The sequence below is a fragment of the Anser cygnoides genome, chromosome 3 (assembly GCF_040182565.1).
Source record: "Anser cygnoides isolate HZ-2024a breed goose chromosome 3, Taihu_goose_T2T_genome, whole genome shotgun sequence".
In the NCBI taxonomy this organism is placed as follows: Eukaryota; Metazoa; Chordata; class Aves; order Anseriformes; family Anatidae; genus Anser; species Anser cygnoides.
Window position 1 is genome coordinate 56,936,408 of NC_089875.1, and position 21,235 is coordinate 56,957,642.

Consider the following 21,235-nt stretch of genomic DNA (forward strand, 5'->3'; position numbering starts at 1 on the left):
TACAGTTAAAGTTGATATTTTCAAAAAAAAAAAAAAAAGTATTTTTTCTGAAAAAGCTAAAATCTTTCGATGTGTAGTAACTGGTTAATTTATCTGGCAAAAACTGTTTATTCTGATTTGTTGTTTTTTAAATAAGTTTTTCCTTCTATGTGTTTGTATAATATATGTAGAATGAAACAGTGTTTTATGAAATGTTTTTAAAGGTTATTTAGTCCTGTGATTTCTCAAAGACATTTCTATTTTAAGAGGGAGTTTTATGTTCGTATCAGTTCACCAGTAATGTAAAGTATGTCAAACTGTTATTGTATTTTTGTATGTTAGTGCATCCATTATCAGTTTTTCATCTGTTCATGTTAAATGATGATAGAGGCAGATGTGCTTCCACATAAAGTGGTTACTGGATTCATTGAAAGTAGTTTTCTAAATGGAAGATTAGCTGTTTTGCAGTTTTAATGAACGATCCTACAAGAAACAAAATGATCTCATAAACCAAAGACCGGTGTGCAGCGTATGTTACAAGGAAGATGACCAACGTGTTACTGCAGAAACTTACTTTTTAAATCTACAGAGTAGGTATAATAGTTCTTGGTAAGTAAATTATTGTCTAATATTCAAAATACTAAATGAAAGAGCATCTTTGCAGAACTTATAAATCCGAGCTTCTGTTTGTCTTTTAGTTCCCCAAATCAATACAGCTTGAAGAACTCAGCAGAGGGATCTAATCCTTATTCTAGTTCTCTTCTGGTGTAAATTATAGGTGGGAACCATCATCATCATTTTATTGTTCCCCACCTCCTCTTTTTATCAGTGGTACTCTGAACACAAGCATGGTGTACGCAGGCTCAGACCGGTCTCTCTCTGTTTTAAATGTCAATAGCTGCCCAAATTATTCCTTTTTTTTTGTTTTTAGGAACAAACTGAAATAAGGTAGCATACTTCAACATGCTTTCAAATATTCTGAAGCCCCAAATATGAATGGACTGTGGTTTAGTTGCATATAGATTTAGTTCATTTAAACTGGAGCTGTCCTATTTTCCAAGATCCATCTGGGTCAGTGCTCCCCGGCTGTGATTGCTTGTTTGTCCGCAAAGACTTTGCAGTTCGACATCTGGCTGAGCACACTGCCTGGACTTCCAAAAGACTGATGGGATTAAGTGAGCTGTTTAAACCTGTGCAAAGCTCATTTAATTCCAAGATGATGCAGCGATTCAGTTCTGTCCCCAGAAGGCAGCTGTCTTCAGCTCTATAACTTGTGTTCACCACCAGCAATGCAAGGTGGTGAGCAGAACAACTTCCGGGTGCTACAAAGAGAGAAAATGAGTGTGTTTCTAAGGTAGGTCAGTGGGGACAGGAATAAGAAAATGAAAGGAAGACAACCGAGTGAAAGCAGACCAGAGAAGATTAGCCGGTGACATGGAGTAAGAGGGGAATTACCTGTAAGCTGTGAGAGAAGAAGGACGGGAAATAAAAAAGCCACATGGGGAAAAATGAGGACAGCTCTCGATGTTAACTGAACAAAATTATAAAAAGAAATCAAGAGAATTGCTTGCAATTTATTATTATTTTTGTTGCTGAGAAATTTAAAAATCATTCTGGAAATAAAAAAGAGAAATAAGGCCAGACTTCTGAGAGAACTGTAAGAAGATGATGAGAAAAATTCGAGTGAGTGATCTGCCCACAAGCTCCTCTCCCCTACTGTATTTTCCTACTTCTGTTTTGAAAATACATTTGTAAACATAAAGAAGTGTGGTTCCTTTGATGGGAAGCTTAAAACATTGACTGTGCTTAAAAATGGGAATCTCATTAGTGTTTTCCTCACTAGTAATTGTTTTAGCGTTCTGTATTTCCATACCAGAAGTGTTATCACACTGGGGAGATTAATAGCGTGGTGTGGTTTTGTGTTTCTTGGTGATTCCTTCGTTAAATTTGCTCACTTTTGAGTGAAAGTGCTTTCCTTTGTAGTAGCATAGTCAATTGGACCTAAAATCTGGAATTCAGTCAGAATTTCTTTGACTAGTGTGAAAATACGAATTAAGACTGCTAGATAAACTTTATGGTTTACAAACCAAATAGCTCTGTCCCACAGATATGTTTGTTTTGCCGTACGTACTGAAGTCAGTTTCACTAGCTAAAAATATAAACGTCGGTACTGTCTCGGTGTATCTTAGGCCTTTCCTGAGCTGAGAAGCATTGCTTCTTCTGAAAACTAGGGAAAATAGAACTAAGTTTAACCTAAAATAGAACTAAGTTTAACCTCACTTTAGTTTAAATATCCCCGAACCTGAAGCTGGTAACAGCTGCTGGGAGTCACCTGTGTGAAGTTAGGCGTTAGAAATACAAAAGGGCATGAAGGGACCACTCTGAAGCAGCTTGGCTGTGATGTGAGAAGTCTTGGAGCTTCTCTTGGGCTCATCTCAAAAGCACTAAATACGTTATCAAACCGTATACAATTGAGAAAAGGACGTGAATTTAACATGCTCAGAAGTATCTCACTTTGCTATCACCCTCCGTAGCCCGTCCATAGTGACGTACAGGGATCTTACTGCTGCTGGGAGGTGGAAGATGAGGTGAAATATTTAGGTTTCATACTTGCATGGGAATGAACTTCAAAGAATGGTGTCCGGTCCAGTGGAGGTGTAGTTAGGGAGTGTTTGTGTGAAGGGTATAAGGGATTAATTCCTGTTAAGTAAGTGTTTGTGAAGCACAAGGGGTTTGGTGGCCAGCGTGCTGGGATCTGTTTCCTGAGCACTCTGCACTGTCAGCAGTGAGAGCAGGAGAGCACAGTGGGTGCACACGGCTTGTCCCTAGGGAGTTTCACTTCTGCTTAAAAAATAATGCTGCTTATAGGTGAGGATATTTATTTGATTCCATGTTAAGCGTGTGCAGTTAGTGAATGGGTTTCATGCTGAGCGACAATTTTGTTGCAATAAGCAGAAAAGTGATTGTAGGGTTTCTCATGTTCCCCCCCTGCTCGGTGCCTTGTCACGGTGCGGCAGCTGGCTGCGGGTGCTGCTGGAGATGGGAGGGAGGAGCTGCTGGCAGGAACCACAGCTAGAAGAGCTGGGTGGTTGTTCCACTCCCTCCCACCCCCCCCCCCACCCCAAAATGCTAAGTTTCCCACTAGGTAGGTCACAGAAAATGAAAAACAAGCTCAGCAGAGCTGACTAACCTCCTCAGTTTCTAGGGTGCAGAAAACACCCAGTGTTTGTGTGCGCTTGGTTTTCATTCTAGATGGAAAGGAAAAAACAACGTTCTGAAAAGTTTCCACAGCTGCTGAAAACTTCATCTGAAAAAAACTTTGTTTGGAACACAGATGATGTTTAATCTTGAAATAAATAGTGAATTTAGATATTTAGTATTGTATTTAATGTCCATGTGACTTTCCATCTCTATTGAAATAATACTTTTATATATTATATATAACATAATATAGCAACATCTCAGATTCCTACTGTCATTTTCATATTCACAATGTCAGTCTTTTATTATAGCTACCCTTAAAGACGGAAACATGGTTAAATGCTTTTATTCCATAGCTACATGAGTAGCAGCTCTTTCTAATATTCTTGTCTTACTCTTGAATATATTTTCTCATATCAAAGATTAGAATCCTCCTCCATTCCTACATAAATATTCTGTAACACAGCATACTTTTTTTTCATTATTTAATAGTCCTAAAACCAGTTCATACAACTAAATTGGAAAAGATAAAAACAATTTTTAAGTACTTGTGTCACAAACCTTTACCGCACAACAGCAATAGAACTAGTGCCACTGATATAAGACCACCTCCTCCAGATTCTAGGATTTGATACTTGATTTATATTTTATTTGGATTCAGCTGTCAAGACTGATGATTGCATTTTTTCTCCTTACATGTTTCTACTGGCTGTAGTATCCTACATAGTATAGTGATAGTATGCTGCAGAATTTTTCTAACAGACATTTCGATGTAATTAAGGAGCACAGTGCTGATTAGAATACGTATATAAAAAGTCTTAGATATGCATTTCTCTCAATGACTGTAAGGAAATAACATCAGACTGCACTAGAGAAAATAGAAACATTCCGTAGCTTTTTAGATTTTATCTAATTTTATATGAGTGCTGTCATATTTGTACAAACTGATACTTGTCTGTGGTTACTGGTATTGGTGAGAATGTAAAGAAAGTCAAGTTTAGAGATACTGCAGATGGTTAGTGTCGCCTGTACAGGGACAGATGTATTGCGTATGATGAATGATGAAGACTATGTTGAAGACAAGGGTGACACTCAAGCATACCTGTGACTAATGACTTATTTTTAAGTATGAGTCAGATACCGATTCTTGCTTGCTGATCTGTTGTTTCCTTCTACAGAATTCATATAGTTCAGAGGATAACTCAAAAATAAATAAAATGAAGAGCTTTGCAAACCATTCATCAAGCTGCTTATAATTAAGCAGCTTTATATAACTAAGATGACTAAAATGTTTGAGTACTAACATGCAATAAGAACATGCAGTGTATGTAAAATGATGAGTTATTAGTTATTAAGATTAATTTTACTATTGGAAAGTAATTTAGAAATACAACTATATGCATGTCTGTGTGTAAAATCGGAATTTTGCATATTTCTCTTTAGAGTTCTAAGGTTCAGCTAAGATGTGGAATTTCCAATGGAAAAATATATTTTGGTGGACAAAATTTCCATCCCAGTGCAGGCAGCCCTCATGTATGCTTGAAGGATGCTTATTTATTTTGGTTTTACCTTCTATGGCAAATGTATTTGCATATGTAAATGGCAAATAGTGTGCTGGTATATTATTAATCATATGTAGACTATTCTAATTAAATGACTGAACCATGTTTTCTGAGTAAGATACAAGGCTAAAAGCAGAGTACAGTTCTCTAGTGTAGAAAGTCTGATTGCTTTTTTTTAGAAAAATAAAGAATTTCAACATTCTGTGTCTTTTGCATTGAATAAAGTATAACGCAAATCAGCAATAAAGCAGATTTGGTCCCTCACTAAGGTGCTCTGCTGACCTTGCAGAGCCAGGCATTGGCCCAAGACAGTGTCATGTGTAGGTTTTGAGGTGCTTTTCTTTTCTCACAGCTTTAGGCAGTGTTTTGCTTCTTGAGTTTCAATGGTAAATCTTCTTCTAACAGACAATGTGATCACTCATAGTTCTGTCCCAAACAAGGAGCAGGAAATGTTTTCAGGCTTGAGTTGCATAGTTACATCTAGAATTTGTCATGTGCTTTTGTCTAGGTGGCAGTGACCGATTCCTGATGTTTCTCTGTCCTGTTTTGTTTTTCTGATTTCATTGTAAGGGGATGCTCTACCAGGAAGTTTCTTCTAAGCAACATTTATCTATGTTCCTCTTTTGATTTCTAATTGCATCTCTCTGTAGGAGGAATCAACCATAAATGTGGTTTCAGATGTTCAGTTCTTAAGTCAAAGAGTACGTCTGTAGCCTTCAACTGGGCATCAAATGTCATGTTTTATATTTCAGACAGGACTTTATATGGTTGTTTTTTCTTTTCTCCATCTTGTGTAGGTCTTTATTAGTTTTTTAGTGAACAGAGGAACTTACAGGTATAGCATAAATGCAGTTATTCATGACCAAGTGAGTAGATAAATTTTTATTTTTTTGTAATGCATGAATTTAAAAAGGTTTCCCTTTTGTATACGTTTCCACATTTGTATAGATTTCGAAGAACTGGGGAGAAAAAGAAAACAAAAAAAAATTATATTATCTCTGTCAATGAATTATGTTTTTGAGGGAGGAGGAAAAAAGCTGCTATGCTACATTTCTGGGCTTTGCAAGTAGTCTTTTTTTTTCTGGCCATGCTTACCTTTGTTACTTGCACTTAAATGTTGCTTGGCACCACTACTCCAGTCAGTGTTTGTAATTGCTTCCTAAATTGGAAATGGACCTATTTTAAGGCTGAGCTAAGTGATGGAAGAACCTATTGTCTCCTCCTCTTCACATCAAGGCCACATGCTATCAGTTTCTCAACTGAGGCTTGTATTTTTTATGATTCTTTTGCAACAGCAACTTGACAGTCTCCTACAGCCTTACGACACCACTCACTGTAGTGTTGCAGGGGTTATTTTGTTCTGGATGCTGGAGTCTGCATGTGTCCTAGCTGGATTTTCACAGCTAACCCAGCCCTCTGAGAGGCAGCCCTGGGCTGCAACCCCATGCAACAGTTTGGTGTTGTCATTCTCCGGTGGTTTCAAGGTCATTATGAGGGTGCACACTCACGTGCACACACTCAAGTTCAGCATGATTGCATAAGTTAATTTTTCCTTAGAAAACGCGTCTAAACTATCTATATAATTTTGGTTTATGCTTTGGTTTCCATTCCGTGTAAGTTCACAAAAGCATGACATTTTAGCCACATGCATCTAATGCTAATAGTGGACTTTCTTTTCTACTCAAAGAAAATACGCCATGGCTCGGAGCTGATCTTGGTGTGCTTCTGTACCTCCCCAGTCCGTCCAGGTTTCAACTCCAATTATTTCTTGAGCTGATTTTGAAAGTCTGCTGAAAGCTTCAAGATAGTAAATTACTTTCTCTAAGTGGTTTGGTGGATGACCCAACCTATAAATGATTTAGTACCTGTCTTTCCAGAAGGGATAAATTTAGGTTGTGTTCTATAATTCAGAAAGTATTTAACACTTGAGTGAACAGGCATATACAAAAAGAAACACGATTCACTCAGTATTAAAGCAAATCTGTTGCTTGTAGATATTTTTTTCTTTGATCATTTGCTCGATGTTCAATGATATCAGGACTATAGAGTTATGGACCTAGGACTAGAAGGCAGGGGAACAACACAAGCAGAGCTGTGTTTAATTGTGTTATTATACTGGAGCATGTAAAACTTACCAGACAGAAAAAAAATGCTGTGAGAGCTTTCTGTTTTTAATTCCAGAATAACTGCTTATTACAGAGCAGTTGTGTTCAGTGATGTGCTAGTTCAGTTGCACAGAAAACATAGTGGTTCTTTTCCTGTGAAAATATATTGAACATATCTGTGCTGTGAACAAGTGTATGCTTATTACAACATCCTAAGATGCATGGTATTTATTCCATTTGTTTAAGTAAATGTTTGTTTACTGGATTATAAATAACAACCACTGTAAGCTTTAAAAAGGAATGTTCCCAGGCAGTAATTGTGCCCACTTGCAACAATATGGGAAGTTTCTAATGCAGTTTTTCACTAGATTGCTCAGTGAAAAACCACTCTGTGAAGAGGGCCCACTTGTCTGTGTCTGCAGTCTCTATCTCTTTATGACTTAAAGATCTTATTCTCCAAATGAGAGTTTCAATGGGAATTTAATGTATTTGCCATTCAAAGAAAAATAATTATGTTTTTCAGGGTCTGATCTAGACAGTCATGTAGAAGGCATTTCAGGCAAATGAAAAAAGAGACCACAGAAAACTCACCTCTACTATTCATAACCACTTTTACAACAGTAGGGTATTTAAAATGAGCTTTTGTTTTGTAATGTGTTTTGTCCTACATCAGCAAGCATTACAACCCCAAAAACATGCTTTGACTAAATCGCAATAACAGAGGAATTCATGAGTTGCTAGCATATGGTAGCTCTCCAGTGAGTAGGAAAAAGTTTGTAATCATTCATATGTCAAAATAAATAAATAAATAAAACAGACCCCAGTAAGGAACCCACTTCGAAGAGATTAAATTTTGTCTGCAGCATTTCTTCTTTTTCTTTTATGCTGCAAAATTGGTTAAGCAATTTTAGTTTTGCCCACTGTATGTAATAGGTATTGGAAAACAGCACACTCAGTATTGTACAAGACCTTGTCAACCAGTGAATTAATGAGACAAGATTTAGGTAAGATTTACAATTAGGAATAAAAAGAAAAATCCCTTTTCATACGACCTCTCCGTTGCTATATATGCCAAGGTTTGAATCACAGTTGCCTCGGGTTAATTTTTTACGAGAACAATTATATGAATAGGTTTACACCGATGCCAAGTTAAATTCTTAAAATCTACAATCAGTACTCTGCTGTGGTGAGAGTTGGATGCATGCATGTGCTAGTAAGCAGATTACATTTTGCAGTCCTCTCTCATTTGTTGTTTTATTTTTGCCCTTGGTAAACTAAGATTCGGAGTTCTGATTTATCTTTTATAATTTACAAGAAAGCAAGAAGCTTTTGTGTCTTTTGGGAAATTATCTGGTTGGTTTTCCTGCCTGAAACCTCCCGGTATCAAAATGGGGGCCATTTGTTCTTATTTAATCCATGTCTCTGGCTCTGAGAAGAAAAGGTATCATTGTACAAGGAAGTGAAATGTATTTTATAAGTGTTTTTTGTTGTTCCCCCCTCTCTGTTTTCCCTGTTGAGGAAAGTAAATTAGAGATTTGTGGCCTATTAAAGAAGTTAAACTGCCATTAGTACTGCAGTACATTATATTTTACAGAAATCAAAAGATATTGATTGAAAGTGTTAAACCATAAGTTACATTCAGGAAAAAGTCATTAAGAAGTATTGCTGGAAGGGACCTTGAGAGCATCTAACCTCTCCTCATGTCCCAACACACACGAATGCCTGTTCTGTAACGCCTGAAAGATTTTTGTTTGTACAGTGTGCAATGCCTTCCCAGCCTCTCCAGGCTTACCCCTTCTACCACTTCAGTAGCCTCACCATTAGATAAGCTTCCTCAACGTGTAAATGGCATCTCCCTCAAGGTAATTCACGCCCATGACCTCGTGTTTTGGCCATTTGGGGTGCACTGGGCAGGCTGCTCTTATCTCTGCATCAGCAGCTGCGTCCTCGCCCTGAGGCGAGCGCTCCGCTGGGCTCCTCTGGTGGGGCTCCGGCTCTGCGGCCAGAAGGGTGCAAGGCCTGTGTAAAGCCAGGCACCAGACTCAGCTGAGCCCTCGTCAGCGCTGAGTGAGGCAGAGCATCTGTCCACATAGCAGAAACCTATCCTTCCCTTACCAGTTAGGACACTTGCAGTTTGGTAACAGCTTGAAGGCCTACGTTTCTTGCTGAAGAACTGGTGCAAATTCTCTTCCAGAATTCGTAAGACAAGTAGCGTGATTCCTCAGAAGGAGATCTGGTGGTTGTCATCACAGAGTTGCAATTGAAATTTCAGCACAACACAGATCCTCGTTCCTTGCTCTAAGACGGGTGGTAGTGTGGAGGACTTCAATCTCCGACGGTCTTGAGAGTCTCTTGGAGGCGATCAGGTCAGTGAGTCTCACCTTAGGTAGCACTGTACGGTGACAGAAGAGACTTTACGTTGGTACATCTCTGTCAGATCCTATCACCTATAGTGCTCTCAGAAAGGCTGCATGGGTTGTGTATACGATCCTAATAGTTCCTGTGCTGTGGAGAAGGGATATTTTGTGAGGTAGGATTTTTGTGCCCTGAGAGGGCAAGTCAGGCTCTGGTTCAGCTCAACGCTCAGAAAAGTGCTTCTGAAAAGGTGGCATCTCAGTGAGCGCAGATGGAAGTGAAGGTCCTCAAAAATCCTGTAAAAATTGACACAGAAAGACCAGATCTCTGAACCAGCCACTTGGCTGAAGCTATAGATTACACAGGAAAAAATATATTAAGTAGGAAACATGGAAGAAAAAAATATAGCAGCCATTGCTGTGGGAATGTGATGCTTCATATACACCCTGTCCCTCATGATCTTTCAGGTTGTGTTTCTTCTTCTGATTGGAAAGAAATGAAAATCTTCTTGTGAATACAGGACAGTAATACTAAAGGGTTTTTTTTTTTTTTTTTTGTGTAAGTGAGAGACTTTTAAGGCATGTTTGCCCAGTAACTGTAGTCGATCTAATCTTGGTGCTCAGTCAGTAGAGCCAGTCATCTGGGGTAAGTGTGCTGTGTACATGCACTGTTGGTGACTAAGTCCTAGGACTCAGGAAGCTGGATCACTGAGTGTGTGATCTCAGGCAAGTTGTTTATTGTCAGCGTGTTTACTGTACCAGATGCTCTACAGACTGGTTGGGTTCATTCTGGGAACTAACATTGTGTTACAAAACAAAGACAGTTCCCAGGAAGAAAAGCAATTTAGCTTAATCCTCTCTTTCCTCATAACATAAAATGTGGCTTCTCGCTTTCCTCCTGTCCCCTCAGCGAAGAGTTGAGTTTAGTTAAAATCACTTAGTGCAGTGAAAATCACTACCAGCAACTTATAATTTGGGAATTCTGGGGTTCAGGTTTATCATGTTCTGCATTCCCCCAGGTGCTCCAGGAGTAGTATATGCTGTACTGTGATGTGGTTTAAGTATACACCAAATTATAGAGTCATCACAGATCAACTATTTTTTACTCAGGCACTTACCATATTTATTTTGCATGCGGATATGTACATGCACACCTTTACCTCCAGACATTTAAATAACTCTATCTGTGTGTAGACAAACACATTTTGACATTAGTAGTCACAGTAGGTTACAGCAACAAAGTGAGGAAAATTGTTGCCCTACCTGAATTACAGTCAGGCATTAAACTGTCTTCATTCCAGGAGGTTTTATTCTTGTGCTGTCCCATCAGGAGAAGACGTGAAAATGTTGCACTTCAATCTATGTTTATTTTATTAATGTGAAGTGGCATTATATTTCTAAAGTAGCAAGTATGTCCTATGGATCACTGCTGGAAGCAAGTCTGTGGTAACCTGGGTCACGATGTGTTAGATGCTATATAGAGATCTAATGGTATCTAAAATATCGGGAGATAAATTTAACAGTCTAATGGTTTACAAATTCTAGTTCTCAGACCATCTGTAATTCTTGGACTTCATGTCAGTAGTCTATAAAAAATGAGCTGGTCTTGTTTGCTCTTGCTGCTGCACTGGACTTATATATATGAACACACACACACGTATTGTGAGCTTCTTTTGTTACTGCCTTGATAAGAAATATATGGCTGTCACTGCCATCAAAAGATGGTATCGGTCAATTGCAGAAGGGTTAGCAGCCATCTTCACAGTCTAGGAACAGAATTGGCAACCTCTGGCTCTGATGAACTTTTCCAGGTGGTGCTTTTCTGGTGTTTTTGACATTGCCATCTGCCAAGTTACCTGATTTTACACTTAGCTAAAACCTATACCTGCCCTTCCCGTATCTGTGGGGACAGATGCAGTTCAGGTTCAGAAGATACTAGTGCAAATCTGCAGCTCTGCTGGCTTCATTATAGATCTATCTTCCAGATTGCTGAGAGTTGCACAGGGGTTCAAATGTGCCAAGATGTTGAAATGCTAAATTACGTCTCTTCCCCCCAGCTGCTTCTCCAAGGCATAAGAGGAGTGATTTTCTGAGGCATATTACCACCACCCTCCAGATCAGAACAGAAACAGTTCTTGCAAGGTCCTTGTTGCTTATGTCACATAGGAAAAAAGGTGGATCCTACGCTCTCATCATAGGATAGATGGCTGTTGTACTCTGGGGGGAAATTATACAAAAGTGACTTCAGGCTCCAGTGCCCCAACCAGAGACGGCTGTACACTGTCACTTTGTGAGAAGAATGCTGGTGTGCTTTAAACTGCTGCTGCCCAGGCTTAGCTGATAATGTCTTCAGAAATCTAGTGCAGTAGAAAAGAGCTGGCAGTGTGCAAGGATCCAGGCTTCCTCATCCAAGAGGAATGCAGTGCAGATGCTATGCGGTGCCACTGGAGGTTTAATCTCCAGCGTGGAGACCTTGCAATGACACTAGCCTTGGAGCCTTTTAGCATTGCCAGGGTAGTTCAAAGCACTGACTGTGCAAGCCAGAATCCAGGCCAGTCCTTTTTTAAATAATACACTGGGCTGGAAATGAAGAGGGAATATTCTAGCTTTCCTTATTTGGGCCATGGCCGGAATACATCTTGTTGTTGGCATAGATCAACTGTATTTACTAAGGTCTGGCAAACTTGACTGTTGAGGGACCTGAGAAGCAGTGATGAAATGGTATTGTCCTAGTGCTAGGACTGTCCTTAACAGATGTGAAATAGGAAAAGGAAGAAAGGCAAACCTCCTTACAACTTTTTTCTAGGCAGTCTAGATCTAACTATTTCCAATGCGGAGAGTAAGTTTTCAGGTACCGATAACTGTGGCTCCTTCCACAACTTCATGGTTATCCAGAGTTGAATGTGTGCCTGTGCTGTAGCTATCCTTGTTACTAGCCTTCTGGACCCTTTCTATTACCTTCTAGGAGGGTGCAGACCAGTAGGTTTTCTGATCCACATTCCTGCATGGTACACAGATCCGTATCCTCAAAATAGTCTTATTTCTGCACATCACTTTCTGTCCTTTCAAGCCACGTTTCAAGATTATTCAGATATCTTAATGTTTGCTAAAATTACTACACCTTTCAGGGAAGACTATCAATCTGTATGTCTGTTTCCAGTCCATCATTAAATGTGTTGAAACCCAAATGCTGGTTTTCCAGGCTGTAACTTTCAGTTGTAGCGTTGGTCTTTAGCAGAGAGGAGTGGGTTTTTTGTTAGTTTTTGTTGGTATGTTTGTTTGATTGTTCTGCCTTTCTTTAAGGGACTCTATTGTGAAAAGAAAGTGAATTGCAAAGAGAGGATGGGCCGTGCCTTCAGTCCGCCAATGGCAGTGATACGTGCCTATGACAGACATTGGGGAATGAGGACCAGCTGTAGCTACTTGGCTTACAGCAATGCTCCAAATGCCCAAATGACCAAGAAAAGATGTTGACAGCTCAGTAAATTTTATTTCATTCTGAAGCATTGGCTCTACACAAATTAACTTACTAAATTTTTTTCTCCACTAGCAAACAGACAAGGAAACAGCAAACAACTTTTCGAAGTTAAGCTCAATTCAGCAAACTGCAGGGGGAAAAAAATAGTTTTATTTATCTTTTTCTCCGAGTACTAGTGTAAAAGTAATAATTGTTAGGTAGAAAAGTTTTGATGGAGAGGGCAATTTTCTTCCCCTAATCATCAGCTAGTGGATCAAATTTGCTCAAAATAAACTGAATTTAAATATGTATTTCTTCTGAATTAATTCCCTGTCAGCAGGTTGGGTGGCATCTGCAGTGTCCTAATAAATCATTTAGTCCAACTCAATCAGGTTTTGCACGAAAATGTTCCCGGAACTGGTTAATTTCTTTATTTGCTTATTAAAGTAATCAGGATACTTTTAATCAGTTGAGATGTCTCTGCACGATTAATAAAATACTAAATCAGAACAAGTTTCAGAAGTAACCTGAATTACAAATGCAGAATAGAGCAGCAGCAATTATCAGGTCATTGATCTGTTTAGACCAGTGACGTTTGTTTGCAGTGACCAGAGGGAAAATGCACGATATCCTGCCATGAGCAGCCAGGAAATAATCTCTCCTAGGAAATGTAGGCCTGAGATGTGAAACCTGATCCTTTTCAGCCATTCCATAACATCCAGGATAACGATGTTTGTAACAAACAAAAAACCTTCAAGTAGTTCTATGGTTTCCTAGAAATGTCTGATGCTTTTGATTCCTAAGAATCAAAAATATTATAAGATTGTGGCATCTGTGATGCACGTGGTAGGGAATTTCCCTAATTACTGAACACGTGTCATTTCCCCCGAATATTTTTTTCCTCATTTTTGACGTCCATATTAAAACTGGTTTTTGTGTCCTTCGTGCCCCCCACCCTCCCCCCACCCCCTTGTTTTCTGAGGAAAAGTAAATAGGTGCCTTGCTTGCCCAAGGTTCCAGGTGATTTGCTTACCTGTAGAGATGGATGTGGAGGCAGTGTTTTAGAAGAGCAGTGCTTGCAGAACACACACACATTTCTCAGCTCTTACCCCTTCTCAAGCACAGGACCCACTGGGCTGTCTCCAGAAACAGCTCTCTTTAGGATTGGCATTAAGTCACTTCAAAAAATAAGGGTTCAGCTGTCAATCTCCTTTGCTGAGATTTGCCCCAAGCAAACTCCCCCTGAATTCCTAGGCTTCTGAGGTGGACCTGGGGTATGAAAAGCTTTGTGCAGCTGCCCAGCAGTACAAGTAACTGTGGAGCTTTAACCTTCAAAGTGCGCATTTAAATGTACACTCCTTCAGCAGAGGCTGAGAAAAGATAAATTATGCTCTCTATAGAGGATCTTTCACCGTAACATGGACAGGTGGTTTCTTACATGGCATTTTCACAGTGCCTGCACAGGAAGCTGCAGTGTTAACTAGGCTCTACAAACACTGCAGATGTACCTCCATGACTGGTTCCCAGCAGTGCGATCATTTCATCAGTCCTGGCAAAAGCAACAGAAAAGAACAAGCTGGGAGACCAGGTAAACCTCCCCAGCAAGGCCTGGCCATGGGGGGCTGTTTGCACCATCACCTCCTGTGCCTTACCTGTTCTGTAATGAAGCTGACTTCGATTTCATAGAGATAGGTCAACCATTAGTCAAGGATCGACTTACTGCCTGTGAAGTTAAAAAGCACTTTCATAATTTCTAGGAAATTTGGAAAGTTTCCCATTAAGGAACCGTATTTTAGATTTATTTCTTTTATATTTCTTGTTATCAATATGGATATTTGTGTAAAAGCAGGGTGTGCTTTTTTTTTTTTTTTACTCTTCAGGAGCTTGCTTCTGTTTGGGCCTATTTCATGTTCTCCACCTGGAGGCAGAGTTTGCCAGTGCTGTTGTTGAGACTGGTTTCTTGCGCAGCAGTTGTCATCATCCCTGTTCCAGCTGGAGTCAGCTCCTGCACCATCATCACACCCATGCACAAATGGGCCAGAACTTTTGCTGCATGCAGGTCAGCTACATATAGCTACTATGTAATGAACAAATGCTTAGTTTTTTTTGAAAAAAAAAGAAAAAAAAGAAAAAAAAAGTTTTTAAAAGAATGCATAAGGGTCAATAATTTTACATTTACATGACGACTGGCCTTTGCAATCTCTGAGGCAATTAGGCAATAGATACAACTTTTGCCTGGTCCCACATTTTCATATTGTGTTGGCATATGCTACATGGAGTCAGCAATAGAGTTGCTGAGCAGTCATTGTATGTCAAACAACATTTGGTTTGGCTGTTTCTGTGCTGTTGGGTTCTGTGTTGGGTGAAACTAGGGGTTACTGGGTGAGAGATACCAGAAACGGTTATATCTTAGAATTAAAGCATCTTTTCCAGACTCCTCCTGAAGAAGCTCACGTAAGTGTCTGTATTACCTTCCAATAAGTGTGGTAAGACATTCATAGGAGAGAGTGGTGACTGTTTCAATCTGAATGCTTTACCATGCTGTATCTTCAGTTTCTTGGTATTCCGCACTTCTGTAAAATCAGCTGTGTCTTCTCCTGATGATGGTAAGCCTCTTTGGGTCTATGACTTCTGCACCTGCTAGATCCCAGAATCGATTAGTTTTTGTGCTTGCTGAGATCTACTCATCCCTACTTCAAACTGCTGACAGCAACACTAAGCACGCTTGCTTACTGACGCTAGAAAGTGACTGGGGACCATCATTCACACAATTTGTGGGTAACACTGATTCACCCTGTGACTTCTGGCCCCGTGGTATTTGTGCAGCTGTGGCACAAACCAATATCTGTCACCCAAGCCCTGTGCTTCAGCTGCTGATGTGTTATTTGCTCTTAGGATACGTTTCTGTAAACCCACAGGGGTTTCAGCTCAGGCCGCTGTTATCGAGAGAGCATTAATTATGCCAGTGCTTTTCCTTTTCTCTCCCCACGTGCATTCTTTTACTGCAATGAGGCTTTCTGATCAGAAGGGCAGGACAGGTTGACAGCCAAGACTGGTCACAGCAGGCTCTGGGAGATCTGCTCCTGTTTTCCTCCTAGGCCAGCAAGAGGCTGGGGCAAGAAGGGTTTGGCTGCAAATGTTTGTTTGTGTCATTCATTGCTCAAAGCAGTTCTGAGAAGGCAAAAATAGATTACCTGAATGTCCAGATTATCATACCACTTATGCATGAGACTGGCCATTATCTAGCATTTTTAACAGAAAGGAGCTGTCTGCTATCTGCTGCACAGATATTCAGCTGGAGTAACTCTGCCACTCGTCTAGTGAACAAAGTAGTTCTGTCTGAACAAGTAACTTTCTTAGTGACTAAAAGAAGAAGAGTCTCACTCTCAGCAGAAGTTGTTTTAGGTCACATCCCACACTAATGGCACTGTACTGTACCCTGACTGCCCAACTTTCTGAGGTAATTTGAGGCTTGATCAAGTGTCTCTGCAGAAGGTATTCCCTAAGCAAATCACCCCCAAAATAACTGTGCTCTGAAATGACTTTACTTTTACCAAGACTGAATCATGACCTTTTCCTTATCACTTTGCCATGCTCAGTAAGGCGTGCTTGCGGAGTCATTACTTTTTTTTGGCAATTGTTCCAAATCTCCTTTAGGTTCTTATAAAAGACAGTAAGGAAAGCCACACTTGCTCATCTTACAGGAAAAATCTTCTGGATTTCATCTTATCTAGGTGACAAACTGTAAACACTAGACAGGACACTAAAAATCCTAGAAAGGATTTTATCATGCTATATATTCTGCACTCTTAAGGTACAGCTTGTATATGTTGTGTCTCTTCCCTTCAGGGTGTATTTACAAGAGAGAACATTAGATTAACAAAGCAGGATCGTTATTATCTCCTTTTTTTTTTTTTTTAACCTTTGAGCCTATAGTTTGTTTTCCTTCTGCCAAACTTTTTGCTGTCCTCTCCTGTTTCAGCCTGACCATGTGCAGTTACTGCCTTCCCAAATGTTAAACTCAGTTGAGTAACTACTGCTTCAGTGCCAACCTGAGCCCTAACAGATTGCAAACCCACTGTGAAGCAGAATGTCTTTCTGCATGGGGCTTTCATATTCCAGATTGCAGATTTTTTCACATAATGATTCCTGTATTTGATATGAGCATATGAATTTATGGGGCAGTGTGTATAGTAGGATTTGTCAAGTGAAATTCATGGGATTTAATGCATAGAGCCAATTACTGTGGACACACTATTAATTAAATCCTTTCACTGCAGTATAGGCTCTGTGAGGAACAGCTTGCCCCAAACCCTACTTCTGAAATAGACAGTGAGTTATCTCTCCATGTGACATATTAGTCATTGCAAAATCTTTTAATCAGGCTTTTAATCAGCATGCCTTGGCTTTTCTTCACCAAAATGTGCCATCTGAAATGTTACCTAAGACCAAATTATCCTTTCTGGAGGAAAAAATAATAATAAAAATAAATAAATAAATAAAAACTGAGGTAAACTGAGGGGAAAACAGTCTCTGTCAACAGACTGCAGCACGTTCTCTGGCTGGGACAGGAGCTGAGGTGCAGTCACCTCCCTGACGGGGACGTAGCCCTGGGAGTTTCTAAGGCCTTGTGGAGGACTCTCTGCTTCTCTGTAGGAGCTACCCACATTTCAGTTCCCAGATCTGTGGTTGCCTTGGGACATTCAGTTGTTGCGGTGTGGTTATTATTTTATGGGTGGCAGCTGCTCAAATTCCTCTGCAGAGTTCCTGTGAAGCATCTGACTTCGAGGCAGTGTTGGAGAAGGGAACTGAGGTAGGTCTTCCAAGGCCAATATGCTACTTACTGGACTGACTTTCCTTTTCTGACCTCTGCTTGATCTCCTCTGGAGATGAAGGAAGTTAAGTCTTCTCTTCCTGGCCCATCTCAGCTGCACTTGCTCCTCAGAGCAAGCCCCTCGCCTTGTGGGTAGAAGCATGTAATTGAACCTGCCCATGGATGGTGCCATGCACGGATAGGATGTGTGGGGTGCACATGTGTCAGACTTCTTCCTGATTCCCACCCTTGCTGGGTGCTTCATTGCTGTGAGAGCGATAAGAATTATGAAGCAGTCAGCCAGCCAGCGCCCTGGCAAGTGTTCAAGCACCGCTTAGTGTGGCTGTGTTGGCCAGAACTACTTAGTTCCCTGTTCCACCTTCATCCAGGCTGAATAGATGTAGAAAGACACCCCTCAGTTACAGAACATTTTGGTTCCTTCACTGTCACTTTGAAATATTTTCCCATCTCTTCTATCTGTTAATATTGGCAAGTGGCTATGTTGGCAGGTTCTTGTGTTGCCAGCTTTCATGCTTTTGTCAAAAAGCTATTGAGTTGCTCTGCTAAGCTTCAGCTTCTGAAGCCAAAGGATAAATTACAGCCTCTAGCCTTGTTTTTTTACAGCTAAGGAGGAAATGTCACTGTATCAGAATTTAAAGATCTAGAAATTAGAAAGGAAAAGAACTGTTTGTTCATTGTTGTTAATAGTGATTAAAAAACATGTTGTTATACTGCCAGTCATATTATGTGTGGGGGCATGGGCTCCACAAAGCTACCTGTTAAACTGGTTTAGTTCTCTTGGAAGACTTCTTGCCAATGGCCACAGAATATACATTTTATCATGACATTTTGCTAGGAGGAAATCTTCACAACACAGTGACCCAAATCATGATTTTATTTTGGTTCGGCCATTCAGGCAGAACTTCTCCTTGTGTCTCATGCTGTAGGTTTGTCAGTGTGCTCATGGGTACGTACAAGGTCCCTAATTTTTATCAGCGCTGTTTTGGGTATTTTCTGAGGCAGAGAACTTCCCTTGCTCCAGTTGTCTCTTATGTCCGTGGCAAAGGCTGGCTAGTTGGTCCTACCTGCAGCCCTTTCTGTGACCCTCTCCTTCCCAGGGGGAACGGACAAACAGCTGCCCCCTCCAATTTTCAGTGTCACGCTGAAGCTTCGTGTCTATTTTATGCCAACTACGGGGAGCTGTGCTGCTGGAGCCCAGGAAAATCACTTTGAGGTTAAAGATTAGTAGTGGTGTATCACTGGTCACAGTCCAAGTCTGCCCCTTGCACTTTGCTCCGTTCCTGCTGTGGCAAGCTGCCCTGCGGAGAGAACTGCTCCTGTTCTCCACAACACTCCCGGGTTGGTTTCCTGAGGAGAGCTGTCTTGCCGAGTCAAATCCAGCTTTTTTTGGTCCTTTTTTTCAGTGAGGGAACTAAAGTCAGAGAGGTTAAATGACTAAGTAATGCCAAATCACGAGTCAATACCAGAAGTCAAGCTGAAAAGCAGGAGCTCTTGGCTTCTGTTGCTGTTTTCTCTCCTGCTTGAAGAGATGGGAAGTTGCGAGACAAGCACCTCTCAGAGGTAGTGTGCTGAGGACTGAATAAATACTTGCTTGTGTGCGAGTGAACACAACCTCATCTGTCTGTGACTGGTGCTCAGAGAACAAGTTTTACGTACATTCCTGCGATTCCTGCACAGAGCCAGATCCTCTCCTGCTCTGCAGCTGCTTGATACTGCATGGAGGAGTGTGGTCCCAAAGCTGACACTGCTGGGCAAAGAGGGCCACCTGGGGCTTGTGGTGCTCTGACAGCTTTGCTAGGCACCACTGGAGGGCTTGTACCTGGGAAAAAAGACAGAGGACTTGTTTGCACCCCAGATGGCAGTAGGGGAGCAAGCTGTGATGCTCCTCCAAGCTCTGTAAGTGGTGTGAGGACTGGGCAACTCACGAGGATGAAGTTAGGAGACAAGGAGAAGAAAATATATTGCAGTATTAATTCAATAGGTGAAAATAGCTCCTCTGAAAGTGCTGCATGCTTTTGGTTAGTATTATTAATATTATGAATCCAGAAGGTCTGATGCCAGATTTCAGTCCAGATTGGAGCATTTACAGCTGAGATCAATCCTCTCAATGAGGGAGTTGCTCATGGAAAGAGCAATAGACCTCAAAGTGTGGTGAATGGCAATGTTGGAAATCACTTTCTTGCAGTGTTACTTTATGTGCAGATAAAATGCAAAAACATGATTGCTTTACATATTTAACATAGGACTAATTTAAATCAGAATAAGTTGTCAGAGGATAGTATGATTCTTGATCTAAATAAAGCTGGGTTGTTTGTATTCTTGGTTCTGGCTGTATGAGGTGACTAAAAGGTTATTTGTTTATTCCCCTGCCTTTTTCTTCCAAGAAATAGGAAGACTTTTGATTGTTTCCTGGTTTTGTTTAGAAGAAGCATCCAGTCCTGTCACTGAGCTACCAGTCACGGAGGGTGTCGTGCTATATTTATGCCTTACGCAATATTCATGTAAAAAAGTCTCAGTCTGAGCAGACCCGATGTCAGTAAAAGATGACCCTGGAACAAATGGAGAAGTCCCAGAAAGCTGATCTTTCCCAAAAGTGAGTAATGTCAGGCAAATGGAAAATGCTGGTCTTAAACAACTCAAATCCAGCTGAGTGAATCTGATTAAAAACATCAATTTCTGGACATCTAAACTAAATAGAATATGAAACATTTTGATTAAGCAAAAAACAGAGGAAACTGTTACTGCCTTCATTATGTTTTTAAATTTATCAGTATCAATTATCTGATGTCTTCAGTATCTGTTTAAATGGACTGCAGTATTCAGAAAAAATGTTCTAGAACTTCTATTCAAAACTACTTTTGCTTGAATCCAAGCTGGAAATTCCTATCCCTCTTGACTGTCCATCTCAAGATCAAATACAGCTGTTTTTCCCGCAGTTCTATTTCTCCTGTCCAGCTGGCCTTCTGTACTGCTTTTGTTTTTTCCAATCTTGTATAGGTCCATCTGTAGTGTTTTGACTATACATTGCACTCTACGTAATCACAGGAGTGGCTCTCCAAATCTTTTTATGTGCATAGTAAAGAATAAAGACCGAGGATATCTGAGGACATAGCTGGGAGAGAAAAAGGCAAAAGAGGGAAAACAAGTAATTTCAAACACAAAATATGATTACCAGTATATCTTAATTCAACTAAACTCATGTCATTGTGTATATACAATTTTGGAAAGAGCTGAAAATGCTTCTTGTATATAGGGTACCATTCTTCTTTGGACTTAAGGTACCCTCACTCCAGTATCTTGAGTGTTTGTGTGCCCTCTGTCAGTCTGTACCTGCTACTCAGTGTTATACTGTTAAACAAAAAACATGCTTGGTTCTTCAGCTGAACTCTAATTCTAATTCTTAAGGTGTATTCTCCACTTATTTAACATATCAATAATTGTAATCATCTGCTTCTGAAAATGAATGTAGCATTTACAGCCAAACTATTGGATATGGGGAGTGACACCAGTTGTGGCACGGATTATTTCAGAAAAGATTGACACTTCCTTCACAAATAACACAAAGTGCAATATTGATAGCACATTTTCAGGAAGCACAGCTGCATAAACTACTCTGCCGTGCTAAAATTTGGGCAGGTGGCCTGACAGGGGATTCTGTGAAGCATGCAAGAGGCTGATGCTCCTTCTAGTCATGATGCATTCTGACAAGAAAGATAAAAATTTTGATTTAGGAACCAGTTTTC